The following is an 11,678-nucleotide window of genomic DNA, read 5'->3' as shown; positions in this document are numbered from 1 at the left end:
TCTATATTTTTTGTAATGAGGTTGTTGTTATATTTGTTGTATGAGCTTTGATATCATAGATAGATTTCAGAACTATTTTGTGAAAGTAGCTTACATATCCAATAGTATTCATTCAACTCTAAATCTATACCTCAGATATGCTCATTAGTTGCAGGGGAGTTTAAGGTATCGAGACTTTTCACATTCTCCATGGACATTATGGAGAGGAATTGCATGAAAGCCTATTTACGACGTTTAAGCTTGAACCCACATTCATTTTCCTAATCATACAGTGGCTTACTCACAAACAGATAGGAATAAAAACACAATTGTCAAAGGAAATCATGAAGACATGAGACATAGCTCTGGGGAATTGCACTTTCTGAGACTTGGTGTTTTTAGGTCAGTCAGACAGATCAGCAGCAGGGAGGCCTAACACTCCCCTGGGGCACGCGTCACCGCTCAGGTTCATTGGACTTTTCAGATTGCTCTTCACAAAGCTCATGATGGGTCATTTAAGAGGCCAAAAACCTTGTGGTGGGAAGACCAATTCTTTTAACTCACTTCCCTCTTGCGGTCTAACACCAATAAATCAACATCTCTGCCAAAAAAAGAAAATGTGACAGTTTTGGTGGCAAGAGCACACTAATTTAAAGTTCTGCAAACTCAGCAACACTGACAAACAAATGTATCTGTCATATGTAAAATAGGTAAATGTTTTGAACAATTACAAGTTTGAGTGAGAGCTGGTGAGGAAATAACTGAAATGTGTACTGCGTCATTCAGTCAATGTTGTCATTTGCAACTGAACAGCATTGCAGGAGCACCATAAAATAATAGGCCTGTTTGGGTGTCATCATGAGAAGATCAATACCACTCTCACGTCCGTGCAGTAAATAGGAGGCAACCACCAACTTTTAGCTTGGCTTAGCACAAAGACTGGAAGCAGCAAGCCTGTCTCTGTCTAACAGTAACAAAATGAGCCTACCAGCTCCTCTAAAGGTTATCATCATGTATGCGCCAGACTAATTCTTGAGTCTCTGCTGGTTACCTGGTGGTATCATACTAAAATATTAAAAAAGACTACTTATTTAAAGTGTTGCCAACCTGCATTGACAACAACAAGCTTTTTAATGTTAGTTTTACGTACAAGTTACTATTTCAAGTTTCATTTTGACATTTTTTTTACTTTCATTACACAGTCCACAATACAACCATCCATCCATCGTTGACCGTTTATTCTGTGTACAGGGTTCGCGGGGGGCAGAAGCCAATCCGAGCTTACATCGGGCGAAAGGCAGGGTACACCCTGGACAGGTCGCTAGTCCATCGCAGGGCCACACATAGACAAACAACCACTCACACTCACATTCACACCTAAGGACACCAATTCACCTAGCCTGCATGACTTTGGTCGGTGGGAGGAACCCACGACCTTTTTGCTGTGAGGCGACAGTGCTAACCACTGCACCACCGCGCTGCCACAATACAACCAAACAGATTTAATTTTTTTCATTAATTTATACATTTCAAATTGATGCATACATTGTTAAATGATTCACCACTTTTGTGCCTTGCTTATCCTCCATGGGCAGCTGAAAGTTTTATTCAGAACCACTTCATACTTTTACTGTTATGGGGTTACACCAGGAGACCCTGATGCCTGATAATTGAAAGGGAGAAAATACACCCTGGCATCCATGAAGATAACACAGTGTGTGCCACAGTGGGTGGGAGAGCTTCAAAAACATTTATTAGGTGAAACCCAGCTAATTGCAGTTAATGAGCTCATGTAGCGTTCGGAAAGTTCTGGATACCGCCATTAAACATAGCAATGCCTTTGTTATCCCGACTTTAAATCGATGCAGGCTCATCAGAGGCTTTCTGCAAGGACCAAAATTTGAGTTTGTGTGTCAGTGTGGGGTCTAATCTCTGAGGTAAAGAAAAAGGAAAAGTATAATGAACCTGTGCCGTCGCATAATTATACTTAAGGGGTAAAGCAAGACCTCGCTGCCTGCAGCTATCACCAGTCCTCCAAAGCTATGTCTCTTGTCTTTGAAAGGTGGGGATCTTAATATTGTGCAGACCAAATAAGGATCAGACCTGGAATCCAATCATCTTGAGGAGAATATATAAATGTTATGAAATGAATTGAAACATTAATTAACAACTCAAAAAAGCACAATTCTGGTAACAGCTTAATAATGGGGTAGCCTAGATCTTAGTAGTAAAAGCAAGCAAATTTTATCGGAGCAAGTCTAAAGGCGCAGTTTCTTGAAAAGGGTTTTAATACAACCAGGATTTGGTTTAAATCAAAATAGTTGTTCATGCCCTAAAAAATTACTTCATAAAATAGGTTTACCTCTTAAAGACAAAGTCCTGGACTAAGAAACTAAATTTCAGTCATCTGTCTTAATAACTCAGTAACGAGGTGAATGTGTCGTCGCCCTCGTTAGCCCTGGGCTGAAAGTGCTCGTGTATAAAAACAGATGAGTCAATGGAGGCATAAAATGTACTTCATTGGAATCATCCACATTTTCTCTTTGTTTCCACTGACTGACTATGAATCTGACTAGAAACTAGAGGTGTAATTTAAGCCACTTAGTCCTGGACAAACTTTAATCTTCTTTCAGGAAATCGGTCCAATTAAAACAAGACTTAGTTGAATTTAGGACTATTCTGAACCATGTATTAGAAAGCTATTTTGAGTTAATCTGATTGGAAAGGCCACTTAGAGGATATGGTCTAAGCTTAATTCCTGTCTAGGAAGCTGGTCCTTACTGTCACAAATGTAGCTTAAAGTTTGCAGATGTGTAACAAGATAAGGCAGTTCTACGCATTTGGAAAAATGCAGATAAGATATACATCTCTACCCAACTCAAAAAAACAGGTATCATGTTGTTTGGTTTGCATGTAAAAAAAAATTACACACACATCAGTTGTTGTTAATGAATGTTACCAGTTTAAATTTGCCACATTTATTGTAGAGGGGCACATTGTCAAGACATCTGGATCACAAAATAGTAACAAATGTGGAGTACAGAAAGACTGAAAACCACTGTAGCAAGTCCTGAGAACTTCAACAAAAAAATTTCACACCGACAGCATTTTGATAGTGATGTAACTTAACAGTAGCTGCTTGTGTAGTGCTTTGACGTTACCCTGTGGAGTTTTGAGGATGAAGCACGCAAAAACCATATCTATGCCTGGAGAGTGTGCTGCATTACAGGGATTGTTCAGGTGTTCGAGAAGCCTGCCTTACTTAACAGGAGCAAGGAATCCTTTCAGTGCATCTGAACAGCACTTGCCTTTTTGTTTTTGTTTTTAAGATATTGCAGGCAGAATTTGTGTTAGCATTGTTACTGAACTCTTTCACTGTTAGTATATTAATGTCACCTGCCATTATAAAGATATATAAAATAGAATACATAAATAGTTAACATGTCTATATTTTGAGTGTGGCAGTTACATTTTCTGTGCATTACTTTAAAACCAGGTATTTTGACCAAATGTTTACACTAAAAAAATTCAACCTCACTTTGAGACTAAACAATTATCATAAGTAAATAAAGCTAATATTACATAATATGATGTCTAACAGGGTCATAATAAAACTCTTAGAAGTAATTTACATCTTTCTAACAGCATTGGAAGTGAAAAATATATATAACGGAATGTTTTACACGAAAAACAATCTTTTTCCAGATTCTTTATGTGAGGAAAGCACAGCGTCTTTTCCCATTAAATACAATTGTCTATGGTCAGTCACAGTATCGTAGGCGTCCTTATGTTGACCTTTGACAGGCAATCTGGTCAGTATTAGTTGAGTAAATGTAATTATTCTGGTGATTTTCCAATTCAAAGAAAGTATTTAAGTCTTCAAATGTTCAGTGAAGTCAATAGTATAATCATAGTATTCATGTTCTACAAAGTGCATTACATAAAAGACTGTTGTTCTGCTGGCCATTAAGAAAGTTGAAAGTTGTATCCAGTTTGGAAAACATGGTAAAGGACATCAGACTGTGAATTTACAGAATATCATCACAATTTTTCACACCATATTTTATTTAAGGTACTAATAGAGAAATATTGTTGAACTGAGTATTTGGTTTGTCGTCTGCCGTCCAATTTTAAAGGCAACAGCTGGTGAAATGTATCATCAAGAGGCAAAACACCTTGGATTTGTCATTGTTAAAGTTAATTATTTGTCCTTGAATTGTAAATGCCTGTGTTGCTGTTTATTGGATTATACCTTTGGGAGATGTCTATGACCTTGAATAAAGATTGTATTTAAATTTGAACTTCACTGGCATGAGCATAATGAATTTAAATGGATATATAATTGTTGTTCAAGGCTATAATTGTTCAAGGCTTTCATGCAGCAGGTATTTAGTGTAAAGAAACACCAGTTGCTGACACTAACCTGTTTTTCTACACTTCATCTTCCCCACACTGTCATCATCCGCCTGACCTTTCTCCCATATTCCTACCCTAAGTACTGTCTCTCCGTCTTTCCTCGACCTTTAATATATTACCTCCCCTCTGCAGCAACTACCCGGAGATCAACACATCCTGCCATGAAAGACCACATACAAACAGCGAGAAACAGGAGTGTTGATTATGTCCAGTGTGAGACCAGAGGACTCATTTTACTGTTGTCATTTTACTGTCTCAAAGAGCTGCCATGATAGTAGAATAGGCAAGGATTTCAGATAGCTGAATGCCTGAATCAACACATTATTAATTAGAAGCCCAGTGATGACTGAATGGAATGAAGTTGTGTGCTGGCTCAGGTGTGTGGAGAGGAACTGGTCAACTAATGCAGACATCATGCCCTCTAGTCAGCGCCTGCACACACTACATCCATCGGTGCACCTGACAGCTCTCTGCTACTTTAATGTCTCTGTGTGCAGCTGGGAGCCTCATATAGGTTAAGTATACCGGTCCCCTCTCATTCTGGATCATAAAATACTTTCTGCTTTCCGTGCATTGCAGATAATATGCATTTATGTGTGACAGAGAAGAAGTTGGGACTTCAGATTCTAACCACTAGATGTCCTCGTAATTTTACAAATCCGTTAATGAGCTTGAGTCATGCTGGTAGTCCTAGCAGTCCTCTGATTCATAACAACATTGCCACTTAGTCATGGCAGAACAGTGCAGCAAAGCAAGACTGTATCCCCAGAGAGCCTCTCAAAGCTCATTGTCATCATCCTCCTCTATAAAGGGGAGCACAGCTCTGATTTTAGAGGTTATTTGTTGTGGTAGAAAGTATATTTACTCAAGTACTGTTCTTTATCACAATCTTGGGTTACTTGTAACATTTAATTCCAATTTCTGCTACATTTTCATCTACTCCACTAATATTGTACTTTACTCAATTACATTTATTTTAAAACTTTAGTTTCTAGTTAATTTGCCGATTCAGATTAACAATACCAAATATAACCAATAATCAACCAATACATATTGCTTTATAGTTATAGGTTAAGATAAGACTTTATTGATCCCATGGAGGGAAATTCGCAAGCTGCCCCGCTGTATATGAGGATTTTAAAATGAGCCCCATCTCTACCAGCGATGAGATTAAAAGTAATGTACACATTAATGCATCAATAATAATATATGTATTAATATAAAAAGGCCATTCTGCATGAGTACTTTTTTGTACTTTAAGTATATTGTGATGCAAATACCAATACCAAATTTTCAAATCAAAGTTTGAATGCAGGACTTCGACTCGTAACAGAGTTTTTCTACATTGGTTGAAAATAGAGGGGCAAGTGTAACTAATCTCTTTTCTAAAACTGCTAAAAACATTTTAGGTGTTATATACTTTTCTGATTAATTCCTACTGTGATAAATAAATAACCCTAACCCTAAAACTCCAACCAGTCATTTTTCAGTGGTGTGAGAGGCTACAGGGAGCATCCCTTATCAGGTATTATTTAAGTTTTGGCAGCAGGACAGAGGGGTGGGAGTCTTCAGCTGGTGTGGATCTCCTGGAATGTCGGCAGAGTCTCTGCATGGCTGCTGCTCTTGTGCTGGCTCTGGCCGATACATTTAACAGCGCTGTGATCCCGCAGTGTCTTATCTCCCCTCAGACAACCCTAATCCTACACACAGAAATGTGACACTGCAGAGCCCATCCCCTCCCACTGTACAGCTTTACAGTTCAACCTGAAGCTCCCACACAGACACTCGTTCCACTTTTCTTTAGTTCTAAGATTTTAGATTACACACCTGCAGATTCCCTGACGTGGCGTTGCGTGGCTTTCCTGTGAAGACTGACGCCACAGGTTTAGTCGTGGCATTCCCCTGATGCATTTACTGTACATCTGCCAAGGGAGATTAATTCAACCTATCCAAGCTATCATGTACAGGGTGCTGGTACCTGCATGTGCTTGCTTGCATGCATTAAGTTATTTTCAGTGTCTTCAGAGACGTTAAAGAATGGAAGGAATGAATACTTCTGATGCACTCACGCCCTTTGGATTTTCAAGTGAAATGTGATTACAACAGGCGTACTGCATAATAAATGTCTGCTACTGCCAAGTCTTTTAATATATTAGAAGGTTCCTCGCACACTAAAGACATAAACACCTGTTGTCTGCAGGTGCATCCTTTACTATGGCGTCAGCATAATTAGGCACTTCTAAATTCAGCCTCCAGCATATGTGATGAAGCCAGGGTGAGGAGAGGCCAACACACCAAGTCCTTTGTGGCGTCAGGGGCCTCAGTCGGAGTAGGCAGAGATAATATTGGACAGCTTGCCCTAGAGGAATGCAATAGGGACAGAGACTCACTCCACCGAGCCTTTTAACAGAATCATCCCCTCAGCTTCCCACAGAGCAGTGTCGACTGGCCTCACTTTCGGATGAGGTTTACCCCACTGTAAAACCAGTAAGTGCTGGAGGGTGTTATGCACGCTTTCAACAAGTCTACAATCAAGCAGTGCTTAAAAGAATTACCCACAATTCATAGCATTGTTACATTAAAAAAGGGAATGACAGGGAAATCCAGACCCCTATTGAAAAGAGTTGGCAAGAACAAGTTTAGACCTACATGTACAATCATTGTGTGCAGCTGTTCCAATGATTGAATGAACAATTTTCAAATGTTTTCATATGATTTGAGCCAACACCAATAAATACTAAATAATAAAAATACTATGTATATGATTTTGCTAATACAAGATTGAATGAGAGAGGTCAAGTTGAACTACTTATAAAATATAAGTCTCACATAGTTTGGTGTCGAAATGACTAGTAGGTATAAAAAGTTTGGAATTGTTAGATGGCTTCGGCTGGCAGCAGCAATCCGGCTGCAGTGGCCGCAACGTATTCCTTCGGGCAACTGCACCCGTCAAAATTTTGCCCACTGAAAGTGCTTCTTTTTGCCACTGACAGGCTCAGACTCAAACATCATCGAAAGGATCTTATACAAATGACTCCCTGTGGACACCCTTAACAAGAAACGGAAGTCTCGCTCAAGGATTTCTCACTCTGAAATCTGAATTTGTAGGAAACGCCGGTGGAAACGCGACTCATGTTTCCAACATAACACGCTTGTTTCCGCTGCCACTCAGTTTTTGCTGTCATTAATGAGTGAACCGGTCAAAATAAGCATCAAAGCTGCTTCATACTGATACATTTAAGTTTAGCTGGGTTGCTTGCTGCAGTGCAATCCAATAAACATAAAACACAACTCTTCTCTTCTTTCTTTTTTTTCTTTTTATGTTTTCTCAGTTCACAGTTGAATCGTAAAAAAATAGCCTCTGGAACTGCAGTAATAATTAACTTCTTCCCCTCCTCTTCCCTGGAGAGAGTGACAGTTGAAGCTAGTTTCACGACCAAGCTAATCAAGCTGACCCCCACTGTTAAGCTCCTCCCGTGCTGGTGCACCTGCAAAGTTTGACTCCCAGCCTCAACTCCAGGTTTCTGTGCACGATCTTGTTCGTGTGTCTTTAGTGTGTCTACACAGTTTATTGTGTTGTAAGCTGTGAAGAGCTCTCTATAATTAGTTATGACAGTTGCACAAAGTAGATTATGTACAGAACAACATGCAATGCCTCAGTACATAATGAACAGTATGTGCTTTACAGACTTATGATAACCCAAGGTTATCAAATGAGCAGCAGCTGATATGCTTCCAGTCTTTGATATATCCGTCAGAGCCCAGAGGAGATTCTTTCCTCTAAAATCACTCATCATTTTGTCCAAGACAATTGGACATCCTGTTTGTGAATTTATTCTCTTGCTGTTAGACAATGAATGGCTGAGTCTTCCCCTGAGGGAGTTTCTACAAAAGCAGAGCATGAAAAGGAGAGACAAGAGCACACATTGGAGGCTAGCCAACAAGACCATAGTTTGATGTCTGAGAAGGATGTTCATTTTGGAACTTAAATGAAAACAGAACTGTTTCCCCTGTGAAGAAGTCATTATTGTGGCAGGGCATGTCCACACGAATCCTCTGTTTATCCACTCAGTTCGGCAAGCACACTAGCTGTGGTTCCTTCAGTTGGTCCCAAACACGCACATCCATCCTTGGCTATTTCTGCAACAGCACAAACAACCTACATAATTCCTTAGCAGTGTGTACTCCCCCAAAAGCTCAAACAAATCACAATTGCGGAAAACTCTGAGAAGTAAAACTTTGGCTCAGGTTCCTGTTTGCTTTATTTGGTACTGATGACACCAGGGACCATGCACTGGAATTTATCTTTGTATGCATGTGTTTACAGTGATTACAGAATTCATAGTCATTCATCAGCTCTCCTGGTACTCTCCTTTGCCTATTTAAAGTCTGTATACACCTTCAGATTTTTTCTTGGCAGTTTGTTTTATCTGTGTAAGGGGAGACTAGCTTCCTAACTTGGCTGGTGGTGTTAAACATCAGGCCTAACACACGTTTGTTGCCACATTGTGAAAGTATACTTTACATGCAAGACTGCCATCTGAAGCTGCAGGTTTCCTCAAGCAAACAGGAAGTTGTCATTAAACCGTAATTTGTGGCAGGCAACACTTGGTCCAAATAGGACCTCTAAAACTGTTCATAACTTTCCACGAAGGTTTGAGATTAAAAATTGATTAGCATGATAATGGGCAAACTCTGTGCATACACTACAAAAGATACTGTAAATGGTAATTTCATTGGAATGTGTGTGATATAATATCACGTTCATATACAGGAAGGATGATTTAAGGTTGTAAATGCATGTAAGAATCTCTTCATATCTCATCATGAGCACTTTCTTGAACTTTGTCACTATACTTTATTAAAACAATTAAGAGCAGTGACAATTTCAACAGCATAAAACTTGAGTATTACTAAATCTGCTGTGTATTGTTCCTGTACTTTTATGCGCACTGTTTGCTTTGGCACTGCAAGATGCAAAATGGCAGACTATGAGGAAAACTGTATTTAGGGATCATGCCAGTAATCTGGCCATGATAAAGCAGTTAAACGGAATAATTTTCCTTCAGCACTGCGTCTATTTTTCATCTCATTAGTCATACACTGTGACGCAGGTTTACTTTTACTACTGATACACAAGCAAACGTAAACCATGTCAGTTTTTGGCAAATGCTGACTGCAGTGAAGGATGTAAAAAAAATCTCTCCCTAAAAGAAATACACAAACTGTATCCACTCTAATTGCACCCTCAGGCTATGAAGGTCACAAAAGGTGAAGACTGTAGCAGAGGGAAAAGACTTGTCCAATGCTAATCAAAGCAGGCTCACCATTGCATCAATGACCAGGGTGACATTAAACATGACATTTTGACCAGAGCTGTTTAGTCCTATTGTTATTTATTCCTTGTCACTGCTGCCCTTTTCAAAGGCAAGAAATAAATGAGCCAAAGTCTGAAATCTTCAAAGTAGCAGCCATGCCACCCAAAGTCAGGATTAATTGAATCTGAAGGACCACCACCCTAGCATTTATCTCTGAATGGCCCATGTATTCTTCTCTCTTTGTGCTGCAAAGGCTAATATCCTCTGGTGTGAAGCCCTTTTTTATCCCCTGAGTGATTGTGGTCGGGGTAATCTTCAGTTCATTTCCTATTACAGCTCTCCACAAGCGGGCCGTCCGAGGGTCAAGTGGTCAGTCGCAAAGCCAAAGTGTTCACAGCTCTGTCTTTGAAGTCTTTGATGGCCACTAATTAACAAAGACGACTGTATCCATGGCCACCAGTGGTGAAAGAGGGAGAATGTGGCCAGTTGCCGCAGATAAAATCTCCCAGTTCATTTCGAGGTCAGCAGACTTTTCACACTTCCCAAACTTTGTTGGACAAGAAACACATTCTGTACCAGACCGCTGCTGCACCGTTGGAAACCTATGTTATGATTCATACAGGAAATTTTGGCCCCTGAAGGAGACTACTACACAATGTACTTCCTCTTTTGCTCCTTCGGTGCTTTCGTATTGGCTACAAATATTTTACAAAATGTGTGTGAGTTCTGTATCTATTGTTCTTGTTTTTCAGTGCCAACTATTCAGGTTCCTTGGAAGATTTCAGTTCACGTAAAGAATATCACGCCAACTTCATCCAAATTCATTGGATGTAAGGCATGCAATGGATGTATATATATATATATATATATATATATATATATATATATATATATATATATGTGTGTGTGTGTAAACTAAGCAAAGGGGTTGTCTTTCTTCATAAAAAAAACTTAGATATATACGTTTTTTCATGCATACCATTTAAATGTGTGAAAGTGAAGAACATGTTTGTGGCAGTTCATTAAAAGTCTCCACAGTCCACTGTGTGGGAGGTACAGCATTCTCTGTCTTTCTCCTAACTACACCCTTCCATATAGGCTGTGGGAAAGGATTGTAGGAATCTCCCGAAAAGGGAATAAGGGTGAGAAACACAAATGTAAAAAGAGCCTCTGTGGTCCCTGGGCCTGTAGGTGTGTGAGTCCAAGGAACAGTGTATAGCGTCAGCTTCTCTCTCATGCCCCCAGACCTTCACATAAGTCACATCAGCTTTCTCTGACAAAGCCTCTTTCTGGCCAAACACCACCACTCCCCCCTCCAGCAGTGCTGTGCACAGCACAAACTGGATATGTGTGTCTGTGTGTGTGTGTTGTGGTGTGGTGTGGTGTGTGTGTGTCTGTGTGTGTGTGTGTGTGAGTGTGTGTGTGGTGTCAGGGGGGTCAGTGATGGCGTGTTGGCACTTTCAAGTTGTGTTTTTTCAGGACAGGAGCAGCTGTTAAAATGTTTTCCTGCCATTCTGTCCAAGCACACAATGTTTCACAACTGGCTCAGCTTCCCCATGTTTTGTTTCACTGTCGCCTGTGATCTTGAATTTAACTTTGAGAGCCCATTTACCCTTTCAGAAATGAACATGACAAGTTACCAAACTGAGTGAGAACTGAGTCTCTGCATACAACCTGTCCTCAACCCTGACATTGTTTTAGGATGTTGCTGAGCTTGGGACACCAAATACTGTAACATGCTATTGTATATGAACATATTCTACTATATACAGTATATTCTAGCATAGATCAACCAACATTTTACAAATGACAAGAGCCGAAGGAAAATTGAGGGCCATCAAAAAGTCCTTTAAATAGTCTTGTTGTTTCCAGCACATTCCTTCAGCTATGCCATCTGTGTTTAAATTTGCATCCTTGACTAAACATATATGACCACTTAGCCACTTGAATATAGCAAGTTAAAAA

The sequence above is a fragment of the Micropterus salmoides genome, unplaced genomic scaffold (assembly GCF_014851395.1).
Source record: "Micropterus salmoides isolate LMB-PRFRI ecotype aquatic unplaced genomic scaffold, ASM1485139v1 Ms_hic_scaffold_2130, whole genome shotgun sequence".
Classification (NCBI taxonomy): Eukaryota; Metazoa; Chordata; class Actinopteri; order Centrarchiformes; family Centrarchidae; genus Micropterus; species Micropterus salmoides.
Note: the sequence above shows the minus strand (reverse complement) of the source record.